Below are 17,672 nucleotides of genomic sequence, written 5' to 3'. Positions count from 1 at the left end.
ATATCCTGCACAAAACTTTGCAAACTACTTTTGACATGTTTGACTGGTCACAGCACCTTCCCATATACTGCATTAATCTTTTCTAGCATTTCAGTTACATTTTTACCTTTCTTGAAATACTAAAGCATAATATGCCCCAAATGTTGCTTTTTTCTTCTATCTCCAATATTAAAATGGCTACACAAAAATTCACCAATTTTGATACTTTTTTTTTATGAGAGCTGTCACAGTTACAATCCAACAAAATTGCTTTTAATGAAGTTTAAGGAAACTAAATGCTACTGGAGCCATGGAATGAACCTTTTGGCGAACCCAGTATATTCCTACCACCCAGAAATTACACTGTTAACATATTGCTATATTTCCTTTTAGTCTCTTTATACATATATAAGCATACATTTTATACATCATTGGGATTTTTCTCTGTTACAGTTCAAACAGGGGAGCACAATCACCATGCTATGGGATTTATTATATGAGTTGGACCTTCCACAGTTGTAAGGAGGAAAGAAGTAAAAGTCCATGATGGGGATGTTGGAGAGGCAGCAGAGTTGTTAACCAGAAGACGAAGAAGCCAAACACATTATCCTTACTATCCAGGTGGGCCCAATATCATGTGTCCTTATAAAAGGGGAAGTATGAGATTTAACCACAGCAATCGGAAATGTGATGACAGTTGGAGCCGTGTGAGGAAGGGTCCTGAGCCAAGGAAAGCAGGTGGCCTCCAGAAGCTAGAGAAGGCAAGGAAACAGATTCTCCCCTTGAGCTTCCGGAAGGAACCAGTCCTGCTGACACTGTGGCTTCAGTTGAGTGAAACAGATTTTGGACATCTGGCTTCCAGAATTGCGAGAAAGTAAAGTTGTGTTGTCTTAAGCCCCTAAGTTTGTGGTTCATTACAGGAGCAAGAGGACACAAATGCACACATTCAGTCATAAAGTGAGATCACTAAGGGAATGGGTCTAAAGAAAGCTGTTCAAAGCTGTTGGCTCTGCGTAGCTGTGTCTTCTATGGACCCGCAGATGCATCCAGTGCTGGGCCTGAGACCACTGTTGGTTGGTCAGCAAGATCAGAAGCAAGACATACTGGACACAGAGCAGAGAAGAGCTGGAACCATCCTGGTCACCTCTTGGTCTATCCTTCACTCCATCTGGCCACAAATGCCTTCGGAAAGCAATTGTGGCTTTGTCACTTTTGCCTTCTAAATCTCACATGAGTTTCTCTCTGGGCCAGCTCTGACTCATGTAGGGAACAGAATTCAGAGTTCAAGGACCCGTGGTTCCCAGCTTAACTAAGTCCACACAGCATATTCCAACCCAGGATCATAGAGTTTATAGGTTTTTGTCTGGCTTCCCCCCTCCTCCCACTTAACATAGCAAGAGCATTGTCCGATATCACTGAACACTCCTCTTAAACTAATTTGTAAGAAATTCTGATAAACCATTATTTATTTCACTGTCCCTGTGTTATTGGTAACTTAGAATGTTTTATGTTTCTCTATATTACAAACAGCACTGCAGTAACTGTGCATGTAAATCTTTGTCGGTATCTCTCTGACATTTCTTGGGAATGGATTCCTAGAAAGAGGGTTACTGAGTTAAAGGAAATAAATTTCTACAGATCATGGTGATTCCTGCCAAACTGCTTTCCAGAAATGATGTATCAACTTTCTTTCCTACTAACACCGGGCCTTTGCCTGCAGTGAATACTGTGTTTTCAGTCCTTTCAGTGAGGCATTTCTCGACCTTTTCTAATGCTGGTGATCATTATTGCTTGAGATTTGGATGTGAGCTGAGCAGGCTGCAACACACATGTCCGACTGGTTGGTTGGGCTGGAGACACCTTCCTCCCTCCTGCTCCATGGACGTTTGTACCTTCAGAAGCTGCACTCATGGGAAAGGGGAAACCTGTTCTAATAGGGAATCCAGCATTTTTCAGTCAATGACTTGGGGGAATATCTTACTTAAAATGAAACATGTACTCAGTAAACACTGTGTACAAAGGAAACTGTCATTCTTGTTTCACAAATAAAGAAGCAGAAATAATAGGAAAGCAAATGACATCTCCAACTATAGCTGGCAAGTCTTTAGCTGAGTCACAATTAGTATTTATATTCCTAAAGTTTTCATGATTTAAGACATTTCAAAGTCTTGTAGTTATTGGAACAAAAACTAGATTGTGTGTCAGATATAGGAAAGGAATGATCTTTGATTTAGTGTTTAAACACTAAAGCACTGGCTAATTCCTACTGCAAAGATTTAAATTAATAAGGATAGTTTCATTGAACACTATTTTAAATAATCTTTTTGATTCTCAGCTTTATTGCAATAGAAATAAAAAGATAAAATATGATTGTTTCATGGAAGTGGCCCAAGGAGAAAAGCTGTCACGCCAGAGGATGTTGTGTAGGGAGTGATTAGGTTGTCTGCTGCATGTTTTCCCAGATTTATATTTCAGCTGAAATGTAATGGTTAGGTGGAGAAGCAGTAATTGGTACATTGAGAAAAGAAATTAATACTGACTTATCTTTTTCCAAACTGCAAAGTGTATTTTTTATATACCACCTCAGAATGCTAATAAAAGAATCTAGTTTCCATTTATCAAAATTAGAGATGTTGACATTTCTGATGACTGGTTTTTTGTATGAAAACCTATTTTAGAGTTATCACACTGTCTGAGATCTTTAGGGAATTTTGGTGTCAAGTGAGACAACCAACAAACAAACTTCCACTTAACATGTACAAAATTATAGAAGGCTGAGCTATGAGGGGCACAGCAGAGATGATCAGCAGTTCTCAGAGTGGTCCGCAAACCAGCAGTGTCAGCATCCCATTGGAGATGATCAGAAGTGCACATTCTCAGGGCCCACTTAGTCCTACTGCATCCGAATCTCTGGGGGTTACGCTGGGCAATTCGTGTTTTAACAAGTCCTCTGATGCATGCTGAATTTTACTTAAGAACTACTGATTTAGAATGATGTCTTCATTCTGCAGGTGAGGATGCTGAAGCCCAGAGGTTGGGTTTCACTCCCTAAATCACATGAGAAGCTAACGGCATATCAGGACCAGACTCCCTAGACTCTAGGCAATTTCAGTAGTCTTTATACAACAAGTAGTTTCTCTGAGGTATGCAGTGAGGATGAAAAGTGTATTTAGCATGTCCTGCCACTGTAGCCAGGCCAGCAATGGGTGGTGTGCCTGGGGAGGAAAATTTAGTGCTATGAGAAGTAACATGTGCAAACCTGTTACTGTTGTTTAGTCGCTAAGTCTGTATGACTCTTTTGAGATCCCATGAACTGCAGCCTGCCAGGCTCCTCTGTCATGAGATTTCCCAGGCAAGAATACTGGAGTGGGTTGCTTTTTATTTCTCCAGGGGATCTTCCCGACCCAAGGATCGAACTTGCATCTCCTGCATTGGCAGGCAAGTTCTTCACCACTGAGCCACCAGGGAAGCCCATGCAAAGCTTAGCCACTAAGAAAATTCATCTCTGTGAAACAGCCAACCAGCGCTTCAATGACCTAGATGAATAATCTATTACTATAGGGTTGGCTATTTTAATAATAAGCATTAGGGAGAACTCTATATTGAGATTACAGAAGTTCTTACAGAATTCTGTATAAAAATCTGCTCAGTATCTGCCTTATAAAATGTAAAAAAGCTGTGTAGCTCTACCCCTGTGGGGGTATTACCTTGTTCAAAAGATCTTATTCATTGGGGGCAGGGAAGAATGTGGGGAAATTACACCAAATTGCATCCACACAGTTTATGATCTCAAATCAAAGGGAATTTTTTCTATTCTGAAAGAGAAACTCTTATCAAAATACCAATGGGAACAGAATTTGATATAACTGATTTTTGTGGTATGTTAGAATCTCAGAGATGATAAAGAAAAAATCAAGTAGTTTCTAACTCATACTGTGACCTTACTTAAATAATTAAGTTTCTCTTCATTTAATCAAGTTGCCTTTCACCAGATGGAAGAAGGGATTTATTTGATGAAATTTTTTTCATAGTCAGCAAGAACATCTTAAGTCTTATAATCATCTAGGGTAGAATACCTGAATTTTAACACTTCCACAGTTCAACAAGGATCAGATGACCCACATGGCATTGTCTTAACGAAGATGTAGGTCTATTGCACAATGTAAGCATGTATCCAAAATACCCAAGACATTGATTGGCACTTTTAAGTTGTGGCCATGGTCTATGCCTTTAGAAAGACTTGTAGCAAATAAGTATGGAATTCTCATATAAATTCATAGGTACATATATATGCTACAATGGTATTTAAGGAAAATCAGGATGAGACTGTGGGCAGAATATAAAAAACCAGCCCAATAGAAATAGAAATGGAATATGAACCACATATGCAATTTGAAATTTTCTAGACACCATTTAAAAAGTACAAAGAAACAGATGAAATTAATTTTAATAATAGTTTTATTTAACCCAGTATATCCAAATATTTTTAATATGTGATCATATAAAAATTATGAGAATTTACATTCTTCCTTGTATTAATTTTTTGAAATCCGCTGTGCCTTTTATACTTATATATATCTCAATTTGATAAGCCAAATTTCAAGTGCTCCACCAGCCACAGGTGTTAGGTGACGACAGTGTAGGACAGGACAGGTAGGTATAGACTCACTAATCCACTGAATATACTTCCAGATGCTTCCCTTAGCCTGCCTTCCCCCTAATCCCAATTTTCAAATTGTTAGGCTTACTCTCTGATCTCTATAAGCAACTCTGAAATGCCCCTGGGATTTCATTCTCCAATCTATTCTCCTTTTTTCCCCTTTTTCTCCTTAGGCCCTGTGACTTTAAATACCAGCCTTATGCTGATGACTCTCAAATTTGTCTCCAGCCCAGACCTCTCCTCTGAGCTGCAGACAGTCATATCCAACTATATATTCAACATTTCCTCTAGGATGTATAATTAACACAGAAAATATAACATGACCAAAATAAGTACTGATTACCAACCCCCAGTATAATCACCATATTTGTTCTCCCATAAACCTTTCTCAAGGCAATAAATGGTACCACTGCCTATACAGGGGTTCAGCTAAATTCTTCTCTTTCCCACACACTTACAACCTACATCCAATCTGACAGCCAACTCTGTTGTCTCTGCCTCCATAATGTATCTGTATTCTAGCTCCTCTTTACTTTGACTATTATAAGCTGAGTCCAGTCATCCACCTCTGGATCACTGCTGCTGTCCCCTAACTAGTCTCCTATCTATAGCTGAACTGCCGTTTAGTGATCAGATTGAGCTGTAATGCATAAACTACATCATATCTCCTTCTTGCTTACAACCTGTCCATTGGTAATAAGGACAGAAAAAATTCTCAGATTCATTAGTCATTAAGGAAATGCAAATTAAGTCCCCAGTGAGATATCATTTCATTTTCACTTAGAATGACTGTCATAAAGAAGACATACAACAACAAATGTTGGTGAATATGCTGAGAAATGGGAACCTCGTACATTGCTGGTGGGAATGTAAGATGGTGCAGCCACTTTGGAAACCAATTTGGCAGTTTCTCAAAATGTTAACTATAAAACCATCCTACAAACCAGCAATTCCGCTTTTAGGTATCTATGCAAGTGGAATGAAAACATCTGTCCACACAAAGACTTGCATGCAACTATTTATAGCAACATCATTCATATCAGCCCCAAACTGGAACAACCCGCGTGTTCATCAGCAGGTAAGTGGATAAACAAACCCTGGTGTATCCAAACAGTGGAACATGTTCAGCAATCAAAAGGCATTAACTATTGACATATGACATGGAAACTTACAAACATCATGCCAAGTGAAAGAAGCTGGACACAAGAATATACTATGTAATATATGATTCCATTTACATGAAATGCTAGAAAAGGCACATTTCAAAAAGCAGATATTAGATGAGCAGCTGCATGGGGCTAAGTGGGAACAGGTGATAACTGTAAGTGGGCATGAGAGGTTTCACTGAGAGGATAAAAGTAACCTAAAACTGATTGATGGTAATGGTTGCACCCTTTAGTTGAACTACTTAAAAAAAATTGAATTGCACACCTGAAATAGGTGAATTCTACAATATATAAAATGTAGCTTAATAACAATGTTTTAAAAATAGCTTCCTATTGAAGTTGGAATAAAACCCAAACTCCTTCCCATAGTACACAAAGCTCTACACCACTACCTACCTTTCAGACCTTGTCTCTTACTGGTCCCCTCTTGGCTCACAGTATCTCAACCCCATTGGTCCTGGCTTTATCCCTCTAACTTGCCAAGTTCATTACTGTCTTAAGATGTTTGTTCCTCTGCTAGGGATACTGTTTTCTCAGATCCTTACATACCTGTCTCCTTCTCAACTTTGGAAATTCAGTCCAGAGAACTTCCCCAACTCCATCAGAGCAAAAGCAGAGATCCCCTACCTGTCATAGCCCACGTCATCTTTTGCAACTAGTTTATCATCCTTGTGGCAATTACCAGCACCTTGAAATTATATGCACTGTGGTCTGAACGTTTGTGCCCGTTTCCCAAATGTATATGTTAAAATCCTGACCCCTAAAGGTGATGGTATGAAGAAATGGTAACTTTGGGAGGTGAAAGTTACTAGTGTCTTTACAAAAGAGGCTGCAGAGAGATCCCTCACCCCTTCCACTATGAGAAGATTCAGAGAGGAATCAGCGACCTGGAGGAGGTTCCCTTACCCAACCATGCTGGTACCCTGACCTCAAACTTCCAGCCCCCAGAACTGTGAGAAATCCATCTCTGTGGTTTGTAAGCCACTCTGTCTGTGGTATTTCATTATAGAAGCCCAGAAGGACTAAGACACAGCACTTAGGACAAGTGTTTGTTTTTTACTTATGTATCTTTATCTTGTATTGAGATATAGCCCATTAACAATGTTGTGATAGCTTCAGGTGAACAACAAAGGAACTCAGCCATACATATACATGTATCCATTCTCCCCCAAACTCCTCTCCAATCCTGGCTGCTGCATCACATTGAACAGAAATCCATAAGCTATATGCGGAACCTAAAAAGACATGATACAAAGGAACTTACAAAATAGAGACTCACAGACTTAGAACAAACCTATGATTGCCGGGGGTGGGTAGTGGGGGAAGGAAGAGGGGAAGGGATAGCCAGGGAATTTGAGATGGGCATGTACACACTGCTATACTTTAAAAAGACACAAGTTTGCTACCTGCCTCCCCCTGCTAGCCCCCAGGTTCCCTGTTGAAAGACTTTCCAGCTTTTGGCCCATGTTCAGAACAGTAATTGCCAACACATAGGAGGTACTTATGAAGCCAGCCTGACTGACTTACTGAATGCTCTTTGACGTTTCATTAAATGCTCTGGGCTGAAAATTATCCTTCTCTAAAACAACAGATATTAATTGTATCTGTCCTTCCCACCTTACAGGGCTCTTTGTGAGGGTTGAAGCAGGATTATGCAAGAGCCCTTTGGACACAAACCTAGCTCTTATTGTTTTACGAGAGGTTTACCTCGTGATTCCCTTGGACCACCCTCCTGTTTATGTATTTTGGGGTCAGGAAAATGCTGTAAGCGAATGACACCTTACATACACCAGGCTAAGGGAGACATTTTATAAACAGCCAGTCTATCTATGTGGTTATTTGAGGAAACTGCTCTACTGCTATGCAGGGCAAGCAATGCTCTTTCCGGGCACCTAATTCCACAAGTAAAAGAGGATCTCATGCAGCCTTGTAGGAAGCCAACTATTCTTTCCGTGACGATGAGGAATCTATATGGAAGTAGATCTTTGTGCCCTTTTCCTTGCCATGGAAAGGGGACAAGAAGAGAGCACTTGGCATGTCTGCTGAGAGTGTAAAACCCCAAATTCCAAATATAGGAAATTGAACTTCAGAACAAGCTCATTTCACATGAGTCACTAAATGGATGTTGGAGGGTAATGACTTTTCATGGCTGTTTATCTAAACTGCTGAAGAAAGTTGTTTCCAGCCTTCCCCGTCTTTCTTCCCTCCTTCCCTCCTGTCCTCTTTCTTTTGCCTCTCTCCCCCCTTTCTTCCTTTCATTTGCAGTAATCTTTCTTTTAACACTTGATTTTTTAAAGAGTAGTTTTAGGTTGACAACAAGATTAAAAAGAAGGTTCAGAGAGTTCTCAGTTGATAAAGAATCTGCCTGCAATGCAGGAGACCCCAGTTTGATTCCTGGGTCGGGAAGATCCTCTGGAGAAGGGATAGGCTGCACACTCCAATATTCTTGGGCTTCCCTTGTAGCTCAGCTGGTAAAGATTCTTCCTGCAATGTGGGAGACCTGGGTTCGATCCCTGGGTAGGGAAGATCCCCTGGAGAAGGGAAAAGCTACCCACTCCAGTATTCTGGCCTACAGAATTCCATGGACTGTATAGTCCATGGGATCACCAAGAGTCGGACATGACTGAGTGACTTTCACTTTCAGAGAGTTCTCATATACTCCCCTCACTGTTCCCACTCATGCATAGCCTCCCCCCTCCTCCTACCCAGTGCTATTTTTTGTTACAACTGATGAAGCTACATTAGCACATCATTATCATCCAAAGTCCACAGTTTACATTACTCTTGGTGTACATTCTATAGGTTTGGACAAATGTATACTGACGTGTAACATCTTTATAGTATCATACCGAGCATTTTCACTTCCCTAAAAATCCTCTATGCTCTGCCTATTCATCCCCTCTGATCCTGATCTTTTCACTGTCTCCATAGATTTGCCTTTTCCAGAGTGTCATATAGCTGGAACCATGATATATGTAGTCTTTTCAGATTGGCTTCTTAGTCATATGTATTTAAGGTTCTTCCATGTCTCTTCATGGTTGATAGGTCTTTCTTTTTAGCAGTGAATAATACTCCATTGTCTGAATGTACCAAGGTTTATTTACCCATTCATCAGGATACTGAAGGAAGTGTTGGTTGTTTCCAGGTATTGGCAATTATGAATAAAACTTTTATACACATTTATGTAGGTTTTTATCTGGACATAAGTTTTCAGCTCCTTTGGATGAATATCAAAGAGCATGAGGACTGGGTCATATGGTAGGAGTATGCTTAATTTTGTAAGAAATTGCCAGACTGTCTTGCAAGTTGGCCATACCATTGTGCACTCCTCCTGGCAATGAAGAAGCATTCCTGTGCCTCCACATTCCCACCAGCAATTGGTGGTGTTGGTGCTCCAGATTTTGGCCATTCTAATACATGCTTAGTATGTGTGTAGTGGTGCCTTATTGTTATTTTTATTTGTGTTTCCCTGATGACATATGAGATGTAGCATCTTTTCAAATGCTTATTTGCATCTGTGTGTCTTCATTAGTGAGGCATCTTTGGCCCAGTTTTTGTTTCGGTTGTTTTTTTCTTGTTGTTGAGTGTTGAGTTATTTGTATGTTGTGGGTAATAGTCCTTTATTACTTGTGTCTCTTTCCCCCCAGTTTGTGGCCTATCTTCTAATTTCTCGATACCATATTTTGAGGAGCAATAAATTTAATTTTAACGAGGTTGAGCCTATTAATTTTCTTTCATGAATCATGTCTTTGATGTACCTTAAAAATCATCACCATATCCAAGGTCATCTAGGTTTTTTCCTGTGTTTCAATTTTAGATTTTACATTTAGGTCTGTGATCCATTTTGAGTTCATTTTTGTGAAGGGAATAAGGTCTATGGGTAGATTCACTTTCTTTTTTGAAAACTTTTCTTCTCTTTCAGATTCATTTTCTTGCATGCAGATGTCCGGTTGTACTCACACCATTTGCTGAGAAGACTACCTTCGCTTCATTCTTTTCCTTCTTTCAGTGTACATCTTTACAACTTTTGCTGGATATTCTTGGGAGTTATTTTAAAAGCTATCAAAATCCTGCTTCCTCTCAAAAAAAGAAATACAATTTCCCCACTGCCTTATCATTTTAAAACTTTAATCCCCTTATAAATTCTTTATTGCAACGTTTCTCATACTTAAAGTTGTCATTTTTTGTTGTTGTTGCTCTTTAATCTGAATGTTAGTTTTTCCAGGATAAAATATTCTGTTAGAATACGTTTCTCTAAAAAATTTGAGTAGATTTCCTAATGTCAGTTAGCAACCAGTGTTTCTCCTGAGAAGTGTGATACCATTTTGATTCTTGTTCCAAGTAATCTTTTCTTTCTGTCTCTCTCTTTGGGAACTTTCTCTTTCTCCTGGTATTAGGAAATTTCATCAAAATGTGTCTATTTAAATCCACTTAGCATTCTATGGCAGCTTTAAATCTAAAAACTAGTGTCACTGTTGAGTTTGGGGAAATTTCTTTGATTTTTTTCTTATTCTGTGAGTTTTAGTATTCTTCCATTCTGAAGTTCCTATTAAACTATTCCCACTCCCTTAGTTATTTTTCTACATGATTTGGTCATGGTTTCCTGTACCCAGTATGATTATATTATCCTTAATTTTTTAGGATTTCTTCAAAATTCCTGGATTGATGGTAACATGCAATTCTACTTTTCTAGGGCTAACATTTTATGTGTGTTAGTTTGTTTTCTTGGGGTCTGAGGCTTGGAGTTAAAAATCTGTTATGAATTTACCATATTGATCCAGGCTATCACATGATCATTTCTATGAGACTGGATCCTGCTTATATTACATGTAGAGGTTCCTAGTCTGGGATTTCATAATGCCTTCCTCAGACAAACTTTTGGAAGAAAAATGTTTTTTGTGGATGTTGTTGTTGTCCAGTCATTCAGTTATGTCTGACTATTTGCAACCCCATGGACTGCAGCACGCCAGGCTTTTCTGTCCTTCACCATCTCCCAGAGCTGGCTCAAACTCATGTCCAATGAGTTAATTATGCCATCCAACCATCTCATCCTCTGTTGTCCCTTTCCCCTTCTGCCTTCACTCTTTCCCAGAATTAGGGTCTTTTCCAATGCATCGGCTTTTCACATCAGGTGGCCAAAGTATTGGAGCTTCAGTTTCATAATCAGTCCTTCTAATGAATATTCAGGATTGATTTCCTCTAGGATTGACTGGTTGATGTCCTTGAAGTGCAAGGGACTCTCAAGAGTCTTCTCCAACACCACAGTTCAAAAGCATCAATTCTTCAGTGCTCAGCCTTCTTTATGGTCCAATTCTCACATCCATACATGACTACTGGAAAAACCATAGCTTTGACAATACGGACCTTTGTCAGCAAAGTAATGTCTCTGCTTTTTAATATGCCGTCTATATTTGTCATAGCTTTTCTTCCAAGGAGAAAACGTCTTTTAATTTCGTGACTGCAGTCACCATTTGCAATGATTTTGGAGCCCAAAAACATAAAGTCTGTCACTGTTTCCATTTTTTACTCATCTGTTTGCCGTGAAGTGATGGGAGTGGATGCCATGATCTTAGTTTTTTGAATGTTGAGTTATAAGCCAGCTTTTTCCACTTTCCCTTTCACCTTCATCAAAAGACTCTTTAGTTCCTCTTCACTTTCTGCCATAAGGGTGGTGTCATCTGCATATCTGAGGTTACTGATATTTCTCCTGGCAATCTTGATTCCAGCTTGTGCTCTGGCCAGCCTGGCATTTCGCATGATGTATTCTTCATATAAGTTAAATAAGCAGAGTGACAGTATACAGCCTTGATATACTCCTTTCCCAAGTTGGAACCAATCTGTTGTTGCATGTCCAGTTCTAACTGTTGCTTCTTGACCTGCACACAGGTTTCTCAGGAGGCAGGTAAGGTGGTCTGGTATTCCCATCTCTTTAAGAATTTTCCAGTTTGTTGTGATCCACATGGTCAAAGGCTTTAGCACAGTCAATAAAGCAGAAATAGATGTTTTTTCTGGAATTCTCTTGATTTGTCTATGATGCTGAATTCTAGGATGTTGAATTTCTATGGTTTGGCCATTTGATCTCTGGTTCCTCTGCCTTTTCTAAATCCAGCTTGAACATCTGGAAGTTTTTGGTTCATGTATGCTTGAACATTCTTTGCATTGCCCTTCTTTGGGATTGGAATTGAAACTGATCTTTTCCAGTCCTGTGGCCACTGCTGAGTTTTCCAAATTTGCTGGCATATTGAGTGCAGCACTTTCACAGCACCATCATTTAGGATTTGAAATAGCTTAGCTGGAATTCCATCACCTCCATTAGCTTTGCTCATAGTGATGCTTCTTAAAGCCCACTTGACTTTGCACTCCAAGATGTCTGGCTCTAGGTGAGTGATCTGGGTCATGAAGATCTTTTTTTTTATAGTTCTGTGTATTCTTGCCATCTCTTCTTCATATCTTCTGCTTCTGTTAGATCCATACTGTTTCTGTCCTTTATTGTGCCCATCTTTGCATGAAATATTCTCCTAGTATCTCTAATTTTTTTTTTATGAGATCTCTAGTCTTTCCCATTCTATTGTTTTCCTCTATTTCTTTGCATTGATCATTGAGGAAGGCTTTCTTATCTCTCCTGGCTATTGTTTGGAACTCTGCATTCAGATGGGTGTATCTTTCCTTATCTCCTTTGCCTTTTGCTTCTCTTCTTTTCTCAGCTATTTGTAAGGCCTCCTCAGACAGCCATTTTGCCTGTTTGCATTTCTTTTTCTTGAGGATGGTTTTGATTGCCGCCTCCTGTACAATGTCACGAACCTCCATCCATAGTTTTTTAGGCATCATGTCTATCGGATCTAATCCCTTGAATCTATCTGTCACTTCTACTGTATAATCATAAGGGGTTTGATTTAGGTCATACCTGAATGGTCTAGTGGTTTTCTCTACTTTCTTCAATTTAAGTCTGAATTGTGGATGTGAAAAACAAAAATTATTCCATTATTGCTCTCATTCCATATAAGTCAACCTTGTCCATTCTAACTTATTATATTCTACTTTCTGTTAATATTTGTGATTGTTCTTAATACTGTATTATTCTATATGGAATATAAATGTAGTCATCACAGGGAAGAAAGGAAACTTTTGTCCTGTAATTCTTTAGAAGAGATAGTTCTTTTATGTGGTTCAGGGCTGGAGGTAGAGGGCTTTTTAAAACATGCTGCTTGGTGAATTAACCTTATGTCAGTAACCCCTTTATAAGTTCTAGACATTTGAAGGGAAGAAAGATCATTAGAGAAAGAAAGTGGTCATGCTTCTCAACTCTGTAGTCTGGGAACCAGTCAAAGGAATAATAATGTTTCAGCCAGAGTAATCAGAGCAGATATGGCTAATAGGTTTCAACTTGAGTTGAAATAAATGATTGATAGGGTCTGCCTGGAGCACAGCTGTGTTGGAAAGGATTTTGAGGCCACATCTGGGTTCACAGGACAAAGTGTGATTAATGATGTCTGCCAAGGTTGTGAGAGGGTATGGTGGTGGTGGTAGCCATGCCATGTATTTTTAATACCCGAATAAGAATCTTCTGATGAATAGAACTATTCATCCATGAGGTTGCCAGATTGCAGTTGGAAGATTATGGGCATCTTCTGACAGCATGGAGATAAGATGCTAATGCTGTTTTACTAATTTTGTTCAACTTATAGTCAGGATGATTTCCTGACACCCCAACGCTTTTAAGTTGAAGGGTAAAATATGTCATATCTGTATACCTACTGCTTGGTTCAAACTCAAGCCAGGATCACAATGCATCCTCATACAGACACAAACATTGATGTTACACAGAAAAATGGGATATTAAGCTATTCAAATGATCATTCTAATAAAAATCTTTCTGTGTCCCAGAAAGTAGGGGTGGATTATTTTTTTTACTTGCTTTATTTTACATTCAGTAAGCATAGAAAGAGTATAGAAACAAGAGACTGATATTTACTGACAATACTTCTGAGATAAATATTGTGAATATTTTGGTTTAGAACCCTCTAGACTGTTTTCTATGTATATGTTTAAGTTTAACAGGATCATACCATGCATACCATTTTTAGCCTAAACTTTTCATTTGATGAAGTATAGACCTCTTTCTAAGTTAATAATAAAGATGACTACATTATAGTATCTAACAGATCAATAATATTTTATTGTGTGTGTGTGTGTGTGTGTATATACCATCATTTATTTAATCAAGCTTCATAGATTGTTTCTCATAGTTTGGTATTATAATAACACTTTGATGAATAACCTTGTGTGTAAGTATTAGAGAACTGATTATTTCCTTAGAGTAATTTTCTAGAATAAATGCTGAGTCAAATTTCTAAATCTTCATTTTCATTTCAAGAGTTTTGATAATGTCTTCCAAAAGGTATTGACAATATATGCACTAAATTTTAAAGAGAGTGACACAGAAAGCTCCATAAATTGTTAGGATCACTACTCTGAGTGAAGAGCCTGAACTATTTTCCACCCACATACTGTCTTTTCTTAACTCATAATATTATATATCTTGACTATGGAGACCATTACAATTCAAAACTGCATCATCGAATTCAGAAGTTGGCACTCGGGCCTGTGCAGTGAGGCCAGATACGCTCACAGGGGTTTTCTTTATTCGACAGACAAAATGCCCCACGGCTCCAGCGGCCTTGACAGTCAGCTCTTGGGAGGCACCACGCGCTCTTCCCTGGACTTCCCAGGACACGCTGGGCGTGTGTGGACAGATTTTGCAGGCCCTCGGTTCCCTTATACTGGTTCATCTCTGAGGTTACCTGCAGGTCTGCAGAGCTTGGGAGACTGGGGGCTAGAGGGCTGGTGAAGTCTGGAGGAGGACGCTGCAGTTCTCCAGAGGAGGGGCAAGGTGGGGTGTTGCTGAGAGTGAATGTGATGAGTTTTCAGTTACTGACTTCCTCTTATACCTAAATGCGCTTGCTCTATCCACCCCCAAGGCTCCTCTCTCATCCCATTCCATTGCTTTCTTTATCCTTGAAGTACTTTTCTACCTTCAGAATGTTTCCTTTGTCATCTGTGGCACTTGAACAAGTATTTGGTGCTGTGTATAAATTGTCATTGTTGTTCAGTCGCTAAGTCGTGTCCAACTCTTTGTGACCCCATGGACTGTAGCCCACCAGATCCTGGAACAAATAAGTCACAGTTAATAGTATCCTATATCATAAGTAACAGTATCTATAAAAAGTAGGAAACTAAACATCACAGAATCATTTTGGAGGAAAATAAGCATTTTAGAGAAGATGTCTCTATTTAATTTTCAAATAATAGCATGAATATTTTGTGATTCCATCTTCAAAGGTTTAATTCTTCTCATAAAAGGTTTTGTTGTTGCATTTTAAAAACTGGTAACCAGAGTAACTAGGACAACTACCTCTGCATGTAGGAATGCACAGTGAATGAGAAAACATGATGGGAAACTGTTAGCTTATCCGATTTGCAGGGCAAGTTTCCAAACACACCCAGTCTGAGTAGGTGCCATGAACAGTCATTATCAGTAATAACAGTTTAGTTTCAGACCTAGAAAATCCTGTTGGCAAACACATACATGTATGCACACACACATATATCTTCCAGGAGACTAGTAAAAAGTACAATTTTCACATGTAATTTGTTTTCTAAGATGATGTTAATAGAAATTTTTTTTTCTTTTTATTCAAAAAGAAGAGTTACAGAATTTAAGGGTAGGAAAAAAAAAACTACAAATGATGGGGAAATTAGAAGTGTACTAAAACTAAGTTCTGGAAATTTTTCACTCAGTTTTGTATAGGGAATTTGTAATTTTTTTCTTTGTTTACAAAAGTGATATATATATGCCCATTGAAGAAAATGTATATATGAAAGTTTATAAAGGGGAATAACATTGACTTAAATTCTTACCATCCAGATAGCACTCAGATTTAAGCAGTTTTGTTTCTTCTTCAGTATATATACATATGTATGTATGTGTGTATATACATATATATACATATATATATATATATATATGTATATATATATATATATGATTATATTGTTGCTGTTTAGCCACTAAGTCTCCAGGCTCCTCTGTCCATGAGCCTTCCCAGGCAAGAATACTGGAGTGGGCTGCCATTTCCTTCTCTAGGGGCTCTTTCTGACCCAGGGATCAAAGCCAGGTCTCTTGCATTGGCAGGCAGATTCTTTACCACTGAGCCACCTGGGAAGCCTTTCATATGATTATATACACACACATAATATCTCTTCTTTATCTTCTTCTGAGTCTGGACCAGATTTTCTACATATTTTTGTATTTTGTTTCCTGTAGCAGAAGTTTTATCATGACAATTTCCTCAAATTGTTAATATTTACTTAGCAACTATTTGTTTTAGTGCTTACAATGTGTCAGGTATTTTTCCAGGCACTTGGGATATATTTAATTAAAAACCAGACATGGCCCGTGTCCTCTTGGAGTCTGTAGTTGATTAGGAAGACATGCAATTAAAAAGCAACTACAATGAAATGAGGTAAGTAGTATAACATGGAATAGAAAATGAGAGAGTAGCACCTATCTGAAGGGATTTTCTAGAAGTGCGCATATAGTCAAAAGATTAGTAGTAGAGGCTAGCCTAAAAATATGATTGTTTTTATGGCTATATAATATTTTATAATATAAGTGTGCCCTATTTAACTAGTCTCATTATTGAGCAGGAAGAGTGTCTCTGATTCCTTACCACTATAAATACTATTGTAATTAACAAAATTATACCAAAATCTTTGTCAACATTGCTGATACTTGTATCAGATTCCTAGAAATTATTGATAAACCACTAGGTGAAAGAAAAAAAAACCTCGATATTTCTTGATACATATTGCTGAATTACTTTCCAGTTACATCAACTTTAAACCAATACCAGAGAACATGATGGTACCCATAATGCTACTCTCTTGCTATTAAATATTATCATTTAATAAAAGATACCAAAATTACAAGAAAGCAATATATTTAACTGTGGTTTAATTGATCTGTATTTAATTACCAGAGAGACTGAATATTCTTTTTTGCATGTATTGGTCTTTGGGGTTCTTCTTTAGTATAATTAAGGGCTTCCCTGGTGGCTCAGATGGTAAAGAATCTGCCTGCAATGCAGGAGACCCAGGTTCAATCCCTGAGTTGGAAAGATCCCCTGGAAAAGGAAATGGCAGTTCACTCCAGTATTCTTGCCTGGAAAATTTCATAGCAGAGGAGCCTAGTGGGCTACATCCAAGTTACCGCTTTATGCCCCTTACCCAATTTTCTTTTGGAAGTTAATGGACTTTTTGTGAAATGATTTTTAAGAGCTATTTTTATATTAGGGCTTATTTGAGGGGTGTGTATGTTTGTGTGTGTGTGTGTGTGTGTGTGTGTTTAGAAGGGTGGTTTTAGGAATGATTTTCCCTCTAGAAGTATCACATAACTTGAATTTGTTTCCTGTCACCATTCCTTGCTATGAACAAGAATGGAAGGTTACTGAGTGAGCATAGATGCTGAGCAATGTTGATAAAAGGGCAAGCATTCAGGGCATAATCTTGCTCTAGGTTCTCCTGTTCCAAATGAATGAGCATGGGAAGCACTCTAAAAAGAATGTCAAAAGTCTTGTGCTGGACAAATATGAAGGCAGATGGGGATTTAAGATGAAGTAACTCTTGATGTACTGACTCGTTTAGGTCTATTTCCTAACTACACAAAGCCAGGAAAAGGAAATGCCCGCTGAGAGTAGCTCCCCTCTCCAGTGGAGGAGAGGTGTGGGAGTTAAGACCCAGGGCCACATCTGTAGGTCTCTCGTATCAACCCTAGAGATGAAGGTTGGGAAAGTACCTTACCTGGGAGG

Source organism: Cervus canadensis, chromosome 16, assembly GCF_019320065.1.
Source record: "Cervus canadensis isolate Bull #8, Minnesota chromosome 16, ASM1932006v1, whole genome shotgun sequence".
Classification (NCBI taxonomy): Eukaryota; Metazoa; Chordata; class Mammalia; order Artiodactyla; family Cervidae; genus Cervus; species Cervus canadensis.
Note: the sequence above shows the minus strand (reverse complement) of the source record.